The 20,296-nt window shown below is 40.5% G+C and overlaps 1 long non-coding RNA gene across 1 annotated transcript in view; it reads left to right on the forward strand.

The window, feature by feature from the left end:
• LOC143784992 (uncharacterized) overlaps window positions 1-19,728 on the forward strand; it is a 135,767-nt gene extending 116,039 nt beyond the window's left edge. Inside the window, exons 2-3 of the long non-coding RNA XR_013217937.1 lie at window positions 14,597-14,672; window positions 19,570-19,728. This is a non-coding gene — a long non-coding RNA (uncharacterized LOC143784992). The remainder of the gene's footprint in view (window positions 1-14,596; window positions 14,673-19,569) is intronic.
• Window positions 19,729-20,296: the final 568 nt, after the last annotated feature.

Consider the following 20,296-nt stretch of genomic DNA (forward strand, 5'->3'; position numbering starts at 1 on the left):
AGATGTAGAGTGGTGCTGAACCGTGGAGTGCTTTGTGGATGAGAGTGATAAGTTTATATTGAACTCTGGAGTGGATGGGTAACCAGTGCAAAGTCTGGCAGAAGGTAGAGGCATCGGTGTAAAGGCTGGTGAGGAATATGATCCTAGCTGCAGCATTCAAAACAGATTGGAGAGGGGAGAGTTTGCTAAAAGGGAGACCGACTAGTAGAGCGTTACAATAGTCCAGACAAGAATGAATCAAAGCTACAGTAAATGTTTTTGCAGAGTAAGAAAAGGTTGAATTCTAGAGATGTTTTTGAGGTGTAGATAACAAGATTGAGCCAGTGATCAGATGTGGGGGGTGAATGAAAGATCTGAATCAAGTATAACCCCAAGACAGTGAGTTGCTGGGGAGTAATGGTAGAACCAAACATGGAAATGGCAATGTTGGGTATAGGTAGATTAGTAGAGGGAGAAAACACAAGGAGTTTGCTTTTTGATAGGTTCAGTTTCAAATAGAGGGTGTTGGAGAGAGCGGTAAGACAATCACTGGTGTTTTGCAATAATGCAGGCGTGATGTCAGTAGCAGAGGTGTACAATTGGGTGTCATCAGCATAGAGATGGTACTGGAAACCAAATCTACTGATTATTTGTCCAATAGGGGCAATATACAAAGAGAAGAGGGGCTAGAACTGATCTTTGAGGAACCTCAACAGTAAGGGGGAAAGGAGAGGAGGAGGAGCCAGAAAAAGATACAGTGAAGAAGTGGTCAAAGAGGTATGGTAATATGGAGTATGTATGGAGGGCTATGTTGAGCCCATAATGCTATATGGAGGGCTATGTGGTACCCATAATACTTTATGGGGGGCTATGTGGAGCCCATAATACTGTATGGAGGGTTATGTGGTACCCAAAATATTGTATGGAGGGCTATGTGAAGCCCATAATACTGTATGGAGGGCTATGTGGTACCCATAATACTTTATGGGGGGCTATGTGGAGCCCATAATACTGTATGGAGAGCTTCATGGGGCCCATAATACTGTATGGAGGGCTATGTGAAGCCCATAATACTGTATGGAGGGCTATGTGGTACCCATAATACTTTATGGGGGGCTATGTGGAGCCCATAATACTGTATGGAGGGCTATGTGGTACCCATAATACTTTATGGGGGGCTATGTGGAGCCCATAATACTGTATGGAGAGCTTCATGGGGCCCATAATACTGTATGGAGGGCTATGTGAAGCCCATAATACTGTATGGAGGGCTATGTGGGGCCCATTATGCTGTTTGTAAGCAATTGTACAGTGTGAAGGTTTTTGTGGGGTCCATAATATTGTATGGAGGGCTCAATATGCTGTTTAGAGGGCTGGGTCAGGGCCATTGGCAATTTGGAGGGCCATTGGGGGCCATTATACAGTGTGGATGGTTGCATTGGGACCATCATATGGAGTGGATGAGTGTGGGGTCCATTATATTGTATGGAGGCCCATTATACTGTATAGAGGGCTGTGAGGTGATCACAGTTGGGACATCATACTGTGTTGGAATCACCATTCTTAGCCAGGGGAGGCTTGAGGGGGAAGGGTGTACAGTAGGGTCATCATATCGTGTGTGGAGGTTACTGTGGAAGAATTCACTGTTGGGGTATCATACTGTGTTTTGGGGGGACACTATAGTTGGCAGTATACTTTATGGGGGCAATGAAAGGGAAATCGAGGTTCTTCAATAGGGGAAAATGACTTTTATAAGGCCTGCGCAAAGTTGTGAGATATGCTCTTCTGTGACCCCATTGAATAGTAAGGTTTTTTTTCTCCTTACATTACATTACAGACAACACTGAATACTTCATCAAAAATGTTCCTCATATGTGCAGGCTTGGTAACAGCTTAAAGATCTTTGTTTGAATCTTCAAGTAGTGAAGTGTGAGAAAATAAACTGCTATATTTGTAGATGAAGTTTGTATTTTGGACATATTTAGGAATTTTTCACAGACAGTTATTGAGGCTGCACCAAGCAGCTTAGAAGATTAGCTGTAGCACACAAGCAAAATGAAGTTTTTTCAATAAGCAAAATAAAATACAAAAAAAAAGATAATAAAATCTAAGAATGTGTTCAAATCGTTTTTGATCTGATGTTGGCATAGATTCCACCTCAAAATTCAGATTTAAAAATCTTTATATACACGAGCAACAAGAGGAAAACCTGTCTACCGTCACCTTTTTCTAAGAGTTTTGTAAAAAGCTTCATATCAATTCTTTGGTATGTTTTCCATGTATAAATCTCTATTTTTAATTTAGTTGTTTACAAGATATTAAAAACAAGGCCAAAAAATGCACCACATATTTAAAATAAGAACTCATCCAGAACTACTACGAAAGACTTCAAGCTGTCATTGGTGTTAGAGGGGACAATTAAGGGTTTTAAGAAATGGGGTATATGCACTTTTGATCAGGGTCATTTGGATGTTTTGGCAGTTTTGACAATAAATGGCTTCATCCAACCACTAACCAAGAGCGGAGAGAAAGTTTGGTGTTATCATTCATATTCTCTGAAAAAAGGCCAAGAAAGCAAAAATTCTGCCGGGGTATGTAAACTTTTGAGAACAACTGTAGCAATTTTGATGCATTTTAATTTTTCCAAACTTTTTGGAGGACATAAAAGAAATGCATCCTTTCACAGTGACAGAGAAATTAATTAGATTTGTAAAATCTCATTCATATTGTGTATTTTTCCTTGTGTTTTTAGACATTTTTTATACATTGAGATTTAAAAAATGCAATAAAAATGCACAAAAAAACTCCATTCTCCTATGTAAGTCCAGCTGCAGGTTGGACTGCATAGGCAGGCCACCATGGTCGCTATGACCACCAGCTTCCATGACAATTCATCAGAAGCTGTGATCAAGTTGCACAGGGTTAAGTGTGGTGGGTGCCATTAAACATGCACACTGGCAAGTCAACCTTTTAAATGCTGATGTCAGTGATTGACAGCTGCATTTAAATGGTTAATAGCAGTGATTGTAGCTACATCTGGCCACTTCTGTTACAGGCACATGCCGGCCGTGTAGCTTTATGTTACTTGGTCAAGAAAACGTTGGTGTTTTCAATCGGTTGGATGACAATCAGGTGTGAGTTGGTGACCTATTATACATGGATGTATCAAAGTCTGATTGTTATGCTAGTGTAGCTTCTTGTTCAAGAAAATATGTCAAGCTAAAAACTTCAGCTGACCCTGCCGGTTCCTGTACAGACTGGAGATCCTGACCCCGCAGTCCCTAGTGGTTCCTGTGTGAGCTGAGATAGCCCTAACCACAGACAAGCCAATGGAAACTCGGACATATGCTGCCTGCATGGCCGTTGAGTGCTTCATGTTCACCTTAAAGAGCCGGAGGGTTGAGCAGAGTAAAAATTACCTACAAAAGGGAAAGTGTACTGAAAAAGGAAAAGATCCCAGGGTGAGTAAAATAAACCAAAAATTACAAAATAAAAGATGAAGTACATACTGTTAAGGAATATGCCACCTATTTCCTAATAAGAAACAGAATAGGTGCATAGTAAAGAACAAAAACAGCTAAGATGTGTGGCTTTCACACTGAAGAGGAACTATCATCCCAATGTAAACTTTAGCATCATTGCTGCCATTAGGTTAATATTATTAGATACCCTGACCAATTCTGGCAGGGATAATAGTTTGTTGCCTACCGAGAGTCTATACATATGAATGTAAAACAGTGTTTAGGTAATGGACTTTGCCTTTAGGAATAATCCTTTTGGTGTTTTGTTATATCATTATAATACTAATAAACACAGTGGAAGGTCGTCCATTGAAAACAACATTGCTTAGGGATACATAGTGCTTTGTTTTAATATAAATATTGTGAGATTTCTTTTGGTCCACAATATCTAGAGACTTTTCATTTTTCTATGAGTAGCATGTACTGTATATTAGTCAATTCCTGAATTAAATTTATCATAGAATATGAAATACTTTTTCCACTTTAGACAGTAGATATGGGTAGTTTGGTCATTTTATTTACAATAAAGGTTATGTTTTATGGGAAATCCCTTATTCAGTGAGTTTTCTAATATCTGGGATTAATTCTGACATTTTCAGTGAATTGTTAAGTCAAAGTCCTGACCTTAATCTTAAAGAAATTTTGGGCAAGGACCTGAAGCGAAATCGAGCAATTAATGGGAGAACACCCACCAACATAAGAGTTGAAGCTTCTTTTTTATGGCTGCACAAGGAGATCACATCAATTATTGAAAGCAAAGGTTCACATACTTTTACCTCTCACAGACATGTGATATTGGATCATTTTCATCCATTAAAAATGGTTGTCTAATATTTTTGACTCATTTGATTTAGTCCTGTTTATGCCCTTTTACATATTTCATAAGGGTTCACAAACATCCAGGCTGCACTATATACTTATTATAAGAAGCCACCTCTTGAGTAAAGCCCACTAGTTGTTAAGAAACTTGCATTTGGCTTGCGGACTCACATTCTTGCACAGCGTTGCATTTTTCAAGGCCCCAGCATTATCTCTGATGTTACCATTTTTTTTTAACAATAGCATAGATTAGTCAATCCGGGACCCTCCCATGATACCATGACCACAATCTTCTGAAATTTTATCTAAGTCACCCAGGAAAACTAAATAGACAAACCTAAGTATCTTTTGACAGTCGCTAAACCAGATAATACTGAAACTCTATGAATAAGCAAACCATGTTTATCAAGCACCAGAAGACGAATCATATCATTTTACAGAACTTTAACAATGTACATGTCTATAGACCCAAGTAACTATTGCAGAATTTAATGGTCAGGAAGGAGCAAAAATGTGGAATAATGAAAGATGTGATCTTTGCTGAAAGAATTATAAAGTTAGTAGATTAAAAAAAATATATTTTTTTGCCTTAATATTCATTTTGTACATGTTAGTTTATGAGGGGCAGTCAAACTAATGAATATCCACTATAAATCCAGGGTCAGACATGAGTGGTAGTATACACTTCTGTGTATATTAATTGCTTTATCTGTGTATATTGATTGCTTTATCTGTGTTTTCTTCTATATAGTGTAATTTTGGATAGAATTAAATAAGCTTCATCACTTTTCTATATATTTGATTTGATTATTGTAAGTACCCTGTTTGTGCAGTGTATCTTTTTTGCTCGATTTACACAGTTTATAGTGGCATTACAGATTTATGCTTTGTGATACCGGCCTTGGCATTTTTTTCTAATCCTTTCAAAATAAATCCATCATTCAAACATATCTTTAACTGAGCAAAAAATTATTCTGCAAATACTGGCTTTAGGCTTCATTGAGAAAAAGTCATTTTTCACGTACCTTCCAAAAGGCTTGTGTTTCATCAGGGTTTTGGATGCAATATTCATGAGTCTTCATCTGTGTGTACGTTTTTACCATCAGTGTTTCATACGTTGTTTTTTCTTATGAAAAAAAAATTACAAAGCTTTTCCTATTCATTGTATTGTTTAACATGGTCAGCACACCGACTGCACACTGATGCCTTCCAAGTGCGGTCTGTGATTTTCACAGACCCGTGGACTTATATGGGTAATTTGATCCGTGACTTGGATCAAAAACAGGAATGTCTCTATGATTTTTGTGTAGCATCATAGACTATATTGGGTATGTGTTCTGTGAAAAAACATGAATGTAAAAAACGGACATCTGAATGTGATGTTTAAGATACGTTCAAGATGCATTCTGCTCTAAAATGCATATTCAGTCCATACATAATCCACATTCTATAAATGTGAACATGGTTTTTAGGCAGATTGTTTAAACCACTAAGGAAAAAAGCAACTACAGAAATACAGTGCTCAGCATAAATGAGTACACCAACTTTGAAATGTTAGATTTTAATCAATATCTCACTGAATACAAGAGAAATTTCCAACATTTTGACAACGACTGAAATTCATAGAATATTTTTTAACTCATAACATGAACTAAGGTTAATAATATAACTTTCATTACAAAACCTTCAGTTTTAATAAAATTACTTGATGCAAAAATGAATACACCCCATATCAAAAACTACTGCATCAAATAGTTTGTATGACCTCCAAGTCCTCTAGGCATGGAATGAACAAGTTGGTGACATATTGCAACATTTATCTTTTCCATTCTTGAACAATGACTTCTTTTAAAGCCTGGATGGGTGGATGGAGAATGATGGACAAGTTGTCACTTCAGGATTCCCCAGATGTGTTTTGGTTGAGTTCAGACCAGGAGACATATTTGGCCACTGAATCATGTTAACCCTGTTCTTCTTCAGAACTGCAACAGATGTGGATTTTGGAATATTGCCTATCATGTTGGAAAAGTGTACATCTATCAAGGGCACGGAGTGATGGTAGCATCTTCTCTTTCAGTGTACATTTGTGAATTCATAATAACATCAATGAAATGTAGCTCCTCGTCACCGGGAGAAATAAAGTAGTCCCACATAAGGACATTGCCACCAGGTTTCACAGTAGGCACCATGAATTTGAAAAAATGTATGGTGCCTACAGTGAAACATGATGGTGGTAATGTCCTTATGTGGGGCTGAATGATTTTTCCTGTTGTCAGGGAGCTGTGTTTCATTGATGGTATCATGAATTCACAAATGTACTGCTCTATATTAAAAGAGAACATGCTAGTATCACTCCATGTACTTGGTAGATGAGCACTTTTCCAACATAACAATGGTCCAAAACACACATATGTTGCATTTCTGTGCAAGAAGAATAGGTTGAAAGTGGTATAGTGGCCAAATATGTCTTCTGATCTGAACCCCAAAAAACACCTATAGGGAATTCTGAAGAGACAAGTTGAGCGTCACTCGCCATCCAGCATTCAGGCTCTCAAAGAGGTCGTTCTTGAAGAATGGAAAAAGATAAATGTTATAATATGTCGCCAACTTGTTCATCCCATGCCTAGAAGATGTGGAGGTCGTACAAAATACTAGATGTAGTAGTTTTTGAAATGAGTGGTATTCATTTCTGCATCAAACAGTTTGAGAAAAACGGAATATTTTGTAATGAAAATTATATTATTAACCCCTTAACGACCGCCGACACGCCTTTTAACGGCGGCCGCTAAGGGTACTTAAACCACAGCGCCGTTAATTAATGGCGCTGTGGAAAAAGTGAATAGCGCCCCCCCAGAGTCGGATTTTCTCTGGGGTCTCGGTTACCGGGGGTAGCCGAGACCCCAGAGAACATGATTCGGGGTTTTTTTACCGACCCCTGAGTTGCGATCGCCGGTAATTAACCGTTTACCGGCGATCGCAAAAAAAAAAAAAAAAACGCGATTTCCCATTTAATTTCTCTGTCCTCCGATGTGATCGCACATCGGAGGACAGAGAAATGGGGTCCCCGGTCACCCCCAATGCCCCCCCGATACTCACCTGTCTCCCCCGGTGCTCCTCGTGGCTCCCCATGGGCGCCGCCATCTTAAAAATGGCGGGCGCACACGCAGTGCGCCCGCCGGCCGGCACCTGGGAGATCTTTGGGGTCTCGGCTGCTGGGGGTAGCTGAGACCCCAAAGAACATGATCGGGGTCGGTTTTTACCGACTCCTGTTTTGCGATCGCCGGTAATTAACTGTTTACCGGCGACCGCAAAAAAAAAAAAAAAGTGATGTGTAATTCTCTGTCCTCTGATGTGATCGCACATCAGAGGACAGAGAAATAGGGGGATTCGGGGACCCTATCATACTTACCGGTTTCCCTGGGTCCTCCTGTGTCTTCTCCTGGCCGCCGGCTTCTTCCTATGAAAAGAAAATGGCGGGCGCATGCGCAGTGCGCCCGCTCTCTGCTGCCATCTGCCGGCCGGCAGGAGAGAAGAGTTGGGGCTAAAATTAGGGTTAGGGTTAGGGCTAGGGTTAGGGTTAGGGTTAGGGCTAGGGTTAGGGCTAAATTTAGGGATAGGGTTGGAGCTAAATTTAGGGTTAGGGTTGGGGCAAAATTTAGGGTTAGGGCTGGGGCTAAATTTAGGGTTAGGGTCGGGGCTAAAGTTAGGGCTATAGTTAGAGTTGGGGCTAAAGTTAGGACTAGGGTTGCGGCTAAAGTTAGGGTTAGGGTTGGGATTAGGGTTTGGATTAGGGTTGGCATTAGGGTTACGTTTGGGATTACGGTTAGGTTTGGGATTAGGGTTAAGGGTAGGGTTGGGATTAGGGGTGTATTGGGATTAGGGTTAGGTTTGAGGTTAGGGTTGAGATTAGGATTAGGGGTGTGTTGGATTTAGGGTTCTGATTAGGGTTATGGTTGTTTTGAGGTTAGTGTTGCGATTATCCTTAGGGTTGTGATTAGGATTATGGATCGGGTTGGCATTAGGGTTAGGCCTCTTTCACACTTCAGTCTTTTGGCGTCAGTCTCAAACCGCCATTTTCATCAAATAGCGGATCCGCCATTTTTTTTGGCGGTTCCGCTATTTTCCCATAGACATGCATTAGCGACGGATTGTGGCGGATGGTCGTCCGTTCCATCCGCCATGTGACGGATCCGTCGAGATTTGGCGGACGTCATCTAGACATTGATGGCCATTGTAACTTTTTTTGTCTGCGCCGAAATAGCGGTTCGAGACGGATCCGTCGCGTTCGTCATTCCATAGAATGGCCGCCTATGGGCGACGGATCCGTCGTTACCGTCATTTCGGCGGATCCGTCGCCCCAATCCGCTTTTTCAATTGCGCATGCTCCAAAAAGTAGATACTTTTCCCAGACAACCCCCAAGTAACGGATCCGTCAAAAAAACGGATCCGTTAGAACCGTTTTCTCAACAATTGTGACGGATCCGTCACTATGTCGGAGCTGACTGACGCCAAACAACTGAAGTGTGAAAGAAGCCTTAGGGGTGTGTTGGGGTTAGGGTTGGAGTTAGATTTGGGGGGTTTCCACTGTTTAGGTACATCAGGGGTCTCAACACCACAGCCAATTTTGCACTCAAAAAGTCAAATGGTGCTCCCTCCCTTCCGAACCCAAACAGTGGTTTACCCCCACATATGGGGCATCAGCGTACTCGGGATAAATTGGACAACAACTTTTGGGGTCCAATTTCTAATGTTACCCTTGTGAAAATAAAAACTTGGGGGCTAAAAAATCTTTTTTGTGGAAAAAAAAAATATTTTTTATTTTCACAACTCTGCATTATAAACGTCTGTGAAGCACTTGGGCATTCAAAGTTCTCACCACACATCTAGATAAGTTCCTTGGGGGCTCTAGTTTCCAAAATGGGGTCACTTGTGTGGGGTTTCTACTGTTTAGGTACATCAGGGTCTCTGCAAACGCAACATAATGCCCGCAGACCATTCTATCAAAGTCTGCATTCCAAAATGGGGTTCCTTCCCTTCCGAGCTCTGCCATGCGCTCAAACAGTGGTCCCCACCACACATGGGGTATCAGTGTACTCAGCACAAATTGGACAACAACTTATGGGGTCCAATTTCTCTTGTTACCCTTGTCAAAATAAAAATTTGGGGGCTCAAAAATCTTTTTTGTGGAAAAAAAATTTTATTTTTATTTTCACGACTCTGCATTATAAACTTCTGTGAAGCACTTGGGCATTCAAAGTTCTCACCACACATCTAGATAAGTTACCTGGGGGGTCTAGTTTCCAAAATGGGGTCACTTGTGGGGGGTTTCTACTGTTTAGGCACATCAGGGGCTCTGCAAATGCAACATAACGCCCACAGACCATTCTATCAAAGTCTGCATTCCAAAACGGCGCTCCTTCCCTTCCGAGCTCTGCCGTGCACCCAAACAGTGGTCCCCCCCACACATGGGGTATCAGTGTACTCAGGACAAATTGGACAACAACTCTTGGGGTCTAATTTCTCTTGTTCCCTTGTGAAAATAAAAACTCGGGGGCTAAAAAATCTTTTTTGTGGAAAAAAAAATATTTTTTATTTTCACGACTCTGCATTATAAACTTCTGTGAAGCAGTTGGGCATTCAAAGTTCTCACCACACATCTAGATAAGTTCCTTGGGGGGTCTAGTTTCCAAAATGGGGTCACTTGTGGGGGATTTCTACTGTTTAGGTACATCAGGGCTCTGCAAATGCAACATAACGCTCGCAGACCATTCTATCAAAGTCTGCATTCCAAAACGGCGCTCCTTCCCTTCCGAGCTCTGCCATGCGCCCAAACAGTGGTTTACCCCAACATATGGGGTATTAGCCTACTCAGCATAAATTGCACAATAAATTTTGGGGTCCAATTTCTCCTGTTACCCTTGTCAAAATTAAAATTTGGGGGCAAAAAGATCATTTTTGAAAAAAAAAAGCAACTTTTTATTTTCACGGCTCTACGCTATAACCTTCCGTGAAGCACCTGGGGGTTTAAAGTGCTCACCACACATCTAGATAAGTTCCTTAAGGGGTCTAGTTTCCAAAATGGTGTCAATTGTGGGGGGATTCCACTGTTTAGGCACATCAGGGGCTCTCCAAACGCGACATGGCGTCTGATCTCAATTCCAGCCAATTCTACATCGAAAAAGTAAAACGGCACTCCTTCTCTTCCAAGCTCTGCAGTGCGCCCAAACAGTGGTTTACCCCCACATATGGGGTATCGATGTACTCAGGAGAAATTGCACAACAACTTTTGTGGTCTAATTTCTCCTGTTACCCTTGTGAAAATAAAAATTTGGGGGCAAAAAGATCATTTTTGTAGAAAAAATGCGATTTTTTATTTTCACGGCTCTACGTTATAAACTTCTGAGAAGCACCTGAGGGTTTAAAGTGCTCACCACACATCTAGTTAAGTTCCCTAAGGGGTCTAGTTTCCAAAATGGGGTCACTTGTGGGGGGCTTCTACTGTTTAGGCACATCAGGGGCTCTCCAAATGCGACATGGCGTCCAATCTCAATTCCAGCCAATTCTACATTGAAAAAGTAAAACGGCACTCCTTCTCTTCCAAGCTCTGCGGTGCGCCCAAACAGTGGTTTACCCCCACATATGGGGTATTAACATACTCAGGAGAAATTGCACAACAACTTTTGTGGTCTAATTTCTCCTATTACCCTTGTGAAAATAAGAATTTGTGGGCGAAAAGATCATTTTTGTGTAAACAAATGCGATTTTTTATTTTCACGGCTCTACTTTATAAACTTCTGTGAAGCACTTGGGGGCTCAAAGTGCTCACCACACATCTAGATAAGTTCCTTAAGGGGTCTAGTTTCCAAAATGGGGTCGCTTGTGGGGGGTTTCCACTGTTTAGGCACATCAGGGGCTCTCTAAACGTGACATGGCATCCGATCTCAATTCCAGCCAATTCTGCATTGAAAAAGTCAAACGGCGCTCCTTCTCTTCCAAGCTCTGCGGTGCGCCCAAACAGTGGTTTACCCCCACATATGGGGTATCGGCGTATTCAGGAGAAATTTCACAACAACATTTATGGTTACATTTCTGTTTTTACACTTGTGAAAATAAAAAAAAATGGTTCTGAAGCAAAATGTTTGCAAAAAAAAGTTAAATGTTCATTTTTGCCTTCCACATTGTTTCAGTTCCTGTGAAGCACGTAAAGGGTTAATAAACTTCTTGAATGTGGTTTTGAGCACCTTGAGGGGTGCAGTTTTTAGAATGGTGTCACACTTGGTTATTTTCTATCATATTGACTCCTCAAAATGACTTCAAATGTGATGTGGTCCCTAAAAAAAAAATGGTGTTGTAAAAATGAGAAATTGCTGATCAACTTTTAACCCTTATAATCCCTAACAAAAAAAAATTTTGGTTCCAAAATTGTGCTGATGTAAATTAGACATGTGGGAAATGTTATTTATTAACTATTTTTTGTGACATATCTCTCTGATTTAAGGGCATAAAAATCCAAAGTTTGAAAATTGCTAAATTTTAAAATTTTTTGCCATATTTTCATTTTTTTCATAAATAATTGCAAGTAATATCGAAGAAATGTTACCACTATCATGAAGTACAATATGTCACGAAAAAACAATATCAGAATCAGCGGGATCCGTTGAAGCGTTCCAGAGTTATAACCTCATAAAGTGACAGTGGTCAGAATTGTAAAAATTGGCCTGGTCATTAACCCCTTACTGACCTCGGACGTACTATACCGTCCGAGGTCAGCTCCCCTGCTTTGATGCAGGGCTCCGCGGTGAGCCCGCATCAAAGCCGGGACATGTCAGCTGTTTTGAACAGCTGACATGTGCCCGCAATAGGCGCGGGCAGAATCGCGATCTGCCCGCGCCTATTAACTAGTTAAATGCCGCTGTCAAACGCAGACAGCGGCATTTAACTACCGCATCCGGCCGGGCGGCCGGATATGACGTCATCGCCGACCCCCGTCACATGATCGGGGGTCGGCGATGCTTCTGAATGGTAACCATAGAGGTCCTTGAGACCTCTATGGTTACTGATCGCCGGTGGCTGTGAGCGCCACCATGTGGTCGGCGCTCACAGCACACCTGCAATTCTCCTACATAACAGCGATCTGATGATCGCTGTTATGTAGCAGAGCCGATCGGGCTGTGCCTGCTTCTAGCCTCCCATGTGTGTGACAGTGGGGCCTTTGGGATAATTTAGGATCCAGTGCTCAAATGTGCCTGCATCTTTGTACCCTTGATAGCTAAGCCCACATGGGTATGTCAGAGTATACAACTACTAGATTATACTCTGTTTCAATAGATCAATAAGCAGCAGATGTGAATATAACCATCACTGGCTACTGTCACATTATTATATACCGTATAACCTTTTCTATAGTAAGTCACTAGTCATAGGCTTGAAAAGTGGAGAAAAAAAATGACAGCAACAACAAATAAAGCCATTGACTTAACCAAATAGAAAGGAGCAAATAATTTCTTATTTATAAAGTTATTTGTCCATACATAATAATGTGAATAATCTGTCATTCATGCATTGAAGTCTATCATTCCAAGCCTTAGTTTTCTTGACACAAAAGAAATCCTCCCAAAAATAAGATAGATATTCTACATTGTTTTAATCGTCCAATGAACACTGACGAGCTGTTTTCTTCCCTGTGAGGCCTTATCTGTATCCATCATGTAGTGGAATTAGCTTGTCTCATGGTGATACATAGAGATAATGCAGCAAGCTGCTCAAATGATACCAGGCCATTTACACTTTTTGCACGTAGGCTTCTGACAGAGACCATCATGTTCTGTCATCTGAAGGATATCTCTGCTGTAGGGTTTGTAAAAAAAAAATGCTGATGTAGATTGCAAACAGCACATAGCTACAAATGAGAACAGAGCTGTATATTAATTCTACACCAAAAAGTGACACATAAATGTTTGCCCTGGAAAAGATTTAGACCAAAAAAGAAAAAAGAAAATATATGATAAATGATAAAAGTAGTTTACTTAATTTTTTTTAGCTTATATTTATGTTTATTATTTTATTTCCTCTTTTCTAAAATTTAAAGTTAAAGAATTTGGGCTCAAAATTGCAAAAACTCTACAGATTGCTCTCCACTCCCCCTCCGACTATTCTTGTTGTCCATCTACAGGCACGGACATGATACAATGTAAGGCCTCCATGCCGGACATTTGTTGTTCTATCTATAGTCATGTCACCTCAGCTCATATGGAGGGACAACACAAGTCTTGGGGGACACATGAAACCATTGCTGGATCACAGAGAAATTGGTAGCACATTTTGAAATGTGTTTTTATATTATTATTTTTTTGGAATAAATTCAAAGATTTTTACATCACAAAAAACTACATTAAAGGGAACCTGTCACCCCCAAACTCGAAGGTGAGCTAAGCCCACCAGCATCTGTAATGCTGTAGATAAGCCCCGATGTATCCTGAGAGATGAGAAAAATAAGTTAGATCATACTCACCCAGGGGCGGTCCCGGTCCGGTTCTGGTCCGATGGGCGTCGCGGTCCGGTCCGGGGCCTCCCATCTTCTTACGATGACATCCTCTTCTTGTATTCATGCTGCGGCTCCGGCGCAGGCGTACTTTGTCAGCCCTGTTGAGAGCAGAGCAAAGTACTGCAGTGCGCAGGTGTCGGGAAAGGTCTTAATAAATCAGGAGCATCTTACTCCAGCAATTCCTCTCATCAAGACTGATTAATTGGGCCATGGTCTACTGTGAACACTAGTTCCTAACTGTCCCGTCTTCTATTACTCACCTCTCTCCGACGTCTTCATAGCTCAGGCTCCTAGGGGGCAGGGTAACATTTCTCTGCCCAGTGCATAAATAAAATTATATTATTCCCTGGTGTCCCCAGGACTTAAATTCACACCTCTGTGTTCACAGGCTGCAGCTCTATCTACGCACCACAGCCCTTTTTGATGAAGATGGGAGAATTTGATAATCTTGACACGCCATGCAGACAGTGAACTCAGAGGCAGATTATACTATTATACATAAACATACATTGTATATAACAAAGTATTTCTATGTTCCCTGTATACCAGAGGTGAAAAAATGTCAGTTTTTTTTGTTCCTACTCCGGTTTCCTCCCACATTCCAAAGACATACTGATAGGGAATTTGTTAGCGCTATATACAAATAAAGATTATTATTTTTATTCCTATAAAATTGTTAAAAATAATAATAAAAAAAGCAATTGCAAAAATGTCTTTTTTTTTTTGTATCAAGGGAAGAGATTTTTGTGGATGGTTTCCGCACTGCTGGATGAACTGAGACGTATATCCAGGAATGATGAGATGAAAAGGTAGTAGTTTATTCAGCGCGTTGAAAAGGTAGTGGTTCATTCGGCGCGTTTCAATGTACAAAATTACTACTTCCTCAGAACTGACCACATGTATGCAGCAATTCTACTGTTTTTAACTGTCCAAGCAAAGTAGATGAGATTTCATGAAAACTGCGCTCCATGTGGTCTAAGGGTATGTGCACACGTCGCGGATTTGGCTGCGGATCAGCAGCGAATTTGGCCCTGCGGATCCGCAGCAGTTTTCCATGCATTGTACAGTACCATGTAAACCTATGGAAAACCAAATCCGCAGTGCACATGCTGCGGAAAATTCTGCGCAGAAACGCTGCAGTTTATATTCCGCAGCATGTCAATTCTTTGTGCGAATCCTGCAGCATTTTACACCTATTCCTTTGTAGGAATCCACAGGTGTAAAAACGCAGGTGAAATCCGCACAAAAACCGCAGAAAATCCGCAGGTAAAACGCATGGCGTTTTACCTACGGATTCTGCAGAATCTGTGCGGAAAAATCCGCCATGGAATCCGCAACGTGTGCACATACCCTTAGGATGCTGCTGAACTGTGCGGTTTTGGTGCCTTTTTTCTCCTGTACTTTATTTGAAGCCAAAAAAAACGCATGTAAAAAACTGTATTTAATTTTTAACCTCTTTCTGGCATTGGACGTACTATTCCATCCATGTGACCTGGCACGGTGTAAAAGTAATAATGAATTCAATTTTTTTTTAAATAATTGTAAAAATATTTAAAAAAAATAATAAAAAATAATAATAAAAAAATCAATATTTATTCCATCAATAAATAAATATTTAAATAAATAAAAAATCTAAACAATAAAATTACACATATTTAGTATCGCCTCATCCGTAATGACTCGACCTATAAAACTGTCCCACTAGTTAACCCCTTTAGTGAACACCATTAAAAAAAAAAAAAAAAACAAGGCAAAAAAGCAATGCTTTATCATCATACCACCGAACAAAAAGTGGAATAACACGCGATCAAAAAGACGATATAAATAAACGTGAAAACATCATCTTCTTCCGCAAAAAACAAGCTCCTGTACAGCTCCATCAACAGGAAAAATAAACAAGTTATAGCTCTCAGAATAAAGCGATGGAAAAATAATAATTTTTTATATAAAATAGTTTTTATTGTATAAATGCGTCAAAACATAAAAAAAGTTGTAAATGAAGTATTGCTGTCATCTTACTGACCTGAATAATAAAACTGCTTTATCAATTTTACCACACACAGTATAAACGCCCCCCCCCCCCCAAAAAAAAACAAACAAATTCATGAATTGCTGGTTTTTGTTCATTCTGCCTCACAAAAAATCAGAATAAAACGAGATAAAAAAAACGTCATGTGCCCGAAAATATTACCGCTAAAAACATCAACTCGTCCCGCAAAAAACAAGACCTCACATGACTCTGTGGGCCAAAATTTTGAAAAATTATAGCTCTCAAAATGTGGTAATGCAAGCACTATTTTTTGCAATAAAAAGCGTTTTTAGTGTGACACAGCTGCCAAACATAAAAACCCGCTATAAAAACCCACTATAAATAGCAAATCAAACCCCCCTTTATCACCCCCTAAGTTAGGGAAAAATAATAAAATAAAAAAATGTATTTATTTCCATTTTCCCATTAGGGTTAGGGCTAAAGTTTGGGTTAGGGTTGGGGCTAAAGATAAGGTTAGGGTTGGGACTAAAATTGGGGTTAGGGTTTGGATTATGTTTACGGTTGGGATTAGGGTTGGGATTAGGGTTAGGGGTGTGGTTAGGGTTGGGATTAGGGTTATGGGGTGTGTTGGGGTTAGGGGTCTTTTTAGGGTTGAGATTAGGGTTAGGGGTGTGTTCGGGTTAGGGGTGTAATTAGGGTTATGGTTAGGGGTGAGATTAGGATTAGGGGTGTGTTGAGGTAAGGGTTGGAGTTAGAATTGGGGGGTTTCCACTGCTTAGGCACATCAGGGGCTCTCCAAATGCGACACGGCGTCCAATCTCAATTCCAGCCAATTCTACGTTGAAAAAGTAAAATGGTGCTCCTTCCCTTCCAAGCTCTGCCGTGAACTCAAACAGTGGTTTACCCCCACATATGTGGTATCAGCGTACTCAGGATAAATTGGACAACAACTTTTGTGGTCCAATTTCTCCTGTTACCCTTGTGAAAATAAAAATTTAGGGGCTAAAAAATCATTTTTGTGGGGGGAAAAAATATTTTTTTTTATTTTCACGGCTCTGCCTTATAAACTTTAGTGAAACACTTGGGGGTTCAAAGTTCTCACAACACATCTAGATAAGTTCCTTGGGCGGTCTAGTTTCCAAAATGGGGTAACTTTTGGGGGGTTTCTACTGTTTAGGCACATCAGTGGCTTTGCAAACGTAACATGATGCCCGCATACCATTCCATCAAAGTGTACATTCCAAAGCGTCACTACTTCCCTTCCGAGCCCCGACGTGTGCCCAAACAGTAGTTCACTCCCACATCTGGGGTATCAGTGTACTCAGGATAATTTGGACAAAAACTTTTGGGGTCCAATTTCTCCTGTTACCCTTGGGAAAATACAAAATTGGGGGCTAAAAGTCATTTTTGTGGAAAAAAAGATTTTTTATTTTCATGGCTCTGCGTTATAAACTTTAGTGAAACACTTGGGGGTTCAAAGTTCTCACAACACATCTAGATAAGTTCCTTGGGGGCTCTAGTTTCCAATATGGGGTCACTTGTGGGAGGTTTCTACTGTTTAGGTACATCAGTGGCTCTGCAAATGCAACATGACGCCCGCAGATTATTCCATCAAAGTCTGCATTCCTTCTTTCAGAGCTCTGCCATGCGCCCAGACGGTGGTTTCTCCCCACATATGGGGTATCAACATACTCAGGACAAATTGCACAACAACTTTTAGTGCACAATTTCTCTGGATCCCTTTGGGAAAATAAAAAATTGTGGGCTAAAGTATCTTTTTTGTGGAAAAAAAATGTTTTTTTTTATTTTCACGGCTCTACATTATAAACTTTAGTGAAACAATTGGGGGTTCAAAGTGCTCACCACACATCTAGATAAGTTCCTTGGGTAGTCTATTTTCCAAAATGGTGTCACTTGTGGGGGGTTTCCACTGTTTAGGCACATCAGGAGCTCTCCAAACACGACATGGCATCTGATCCCAATTCCAGCCAATTCTGCGCTGAAAAAGTCAAATGGTGATCTTTCCCTTCCGAGCTGTGCCATGCGCCCAAACAGTGGTTTACCCCCACCTATGGGGTATCAGCGTACTCAGGATAAATTGCACAACAACTTTTGTGGTCCAATTTCTCCTGATACCCTTGGTAAAATAAAACAAATTGGATCTGAAGTAAATTTTTTGTGAAAAAAAGTTAAATGTTCATTTTTTTAAAACATTCCAAAAATTCATGTGAAGCACCTGAAGGGTTAATAAACCTCTTGAATGTGGTTTTGAGTATCTTGAGGGGAGCAGTTTTAGAATGGTTTCACACTTGGGTATTTTCTATCTTATAGACCCCTCAAAGTGACTTCAAATGTGATGTGGTCTCTAAAAAAAAATGATGTTGTAAAAGTGAGAAATCGCTGGTCAACTTTTAATCATTATAACTTCCTAAAAAAATGTTGGTTCCAAAGTTGTGCTGATGTAAAGTAGACATGTGGGAAATGTTACTTATTAAGTATTTTGCGTGACATATCTGTGTGATTTAAGGGCATGAAAATTCAAATTTGGAAAATTGCGTAATTTTCTACATTTTTGCCACATTCTAACTATCGTTATTGCTCTATTTACCACTATCCAACTGTAAATATTCCCCTAGTATATTTTGCACTGTACTATTATAACTATATTCTTCTTTTGTAAATGTTAATTACTGAATATTATACATTTACTGCAATAAGGGTTATTACTAGGGTTGAGCGACCTTGACTTTTTTAGGGTCGAGTCATGTTTCGCGAAACCCGACTGTTGGCAAAGTCGAGTCGGGCGAAATCGGCCGATTACAGCGCAAAGTCGAGGATCGGCCGGAACACGAAACCCTATGCACGTCAATGGGGATCTCTCTCTCTCTCTCTCTCTCCTCCGTCCCAGCACAGAAAATTTTGTTTTACACATTCCAAATCGCTACTACGCACAAGCGATAAAATGATGGGCGTGCACGCCCTAACCCCTATGTCATCACTCTGCCCACGCTCCTTCATTGGCTGAAAAAATGGCGCTAAACGCGTCATACGAAATGCGACTTTGGCGCCAAGATCGCGTACCGCATGGCCGACCCCACACAGTGATCGGGTCGGGTTTCATGAGACGCCGACTTTACCAAAAGTCGGCGACTTATGAAAATGAACGATCCGTTTCGCTCAACCCTAGTTATTACTTATGTCATTCAATGCCTTCGCATTGTATAATCCAGTGCTTTCTGTCCATTTGTTTTTACCATTTCCCTTTTTACTTTGCTGATGTTTTTCTGTCCCATTTTATTGAGATACCTTTTTTATGTCCATTTAATTATTTTTTTTAACTTATAGATTATGTGATTTTCTTCTTTAGGTTGGTAATCTCCTTTGAAATATTTTTGAACTTTTGGTTATGCTTTTACAACTCAGTGCAGCATTTATATTGGCCGCTTAGAATTTAAGAGTATATTCACATGACCAGTGGCGTAGGAAGGGGGGTGCGGGGGGGGGGCGGGCCGCCCCGGGCGGCACAATGCGGGGGTGGGTCACCGGGCCGTAGCTCTAGCTACGCCCCTGCACATGACACAATTGCACTGTGTCCTTTTTCCCATGATGTTTTGAAATTGTGGTAAAAAAACGCAACATTTTTGTTGTGGTTTTCAAAGATCGCAGCAAAACCAAAGCATTTTTACAAAAAATTCACATTATAAATTTTATTGCAGAAAGTTCAAAGAATATCTGTTCCATTGTCCAAATGGGGTTGTTCCAGATGAAAAGGAAAGTCACAGTAATTTCTGCATCAAAATCTGAATCAAGTGAATTCACCCTGAAGCTTAAGCATGTGGTGATCCTTAATGAAAGCTTATTCCATCACAGAATGGGGTCCTACAGAGGTGCGCATGCTCCAACTCTGCTCTATTCATTGTCCTTAGGGCTGCTGGAGAAAGCTGAGCACAACAAATGGTTATTATTGGCAGTCCTATAGACCATAACTACAAAAGTAACATGTTCTTTCTTTTGGTGGCTTCTGCTCAGAAGTCAGCCGCCTACTTTCGCAATAGAATATACCTATATAGAACGAAAAACGACGACAAAACCGCCGGCAGAGCCATTACAGGGAAAAAGGCTTTTTCCTAAAGAATCTGTAAGAAAGTAATCTTTGGCAGGTTAGCCGTCGAATTAACGATGCAGTGTGCACATACCCCATGAATGGAGAAAGCCTTGTATACAAAATACTTGTCTGCACAGCAAAAATTTTCCTGATATAGGTATGGAAATTCCTATCCATGACCTTTCCAAAGACAAGTTAATTTAGGTCAGTCACAAGGTTGCAAGCCATTTACTTAGAATACATGCAACATCCAATTCTTGAGCCAACAAAGTAATACATATCCATTATCTGCTATGAATAATGTATGATGTGAACACGTGCATAAAAATTACATATGA

This window comes from Ranitomeya variabilis, chromosome 7, assembly GCF_051348905.1.
Source record: "Ranitomeya variabilis isolate aRanVar5 chromosome 7, aRanVar5.hap1, whole genome shotgun sequence".
Lineage (NCBI taxonomy): Eukaryota > Metazoa > Chordata > Amphibia > Anura > Dendrobatidae > Ranitomeya > Ranitomeya variabilis.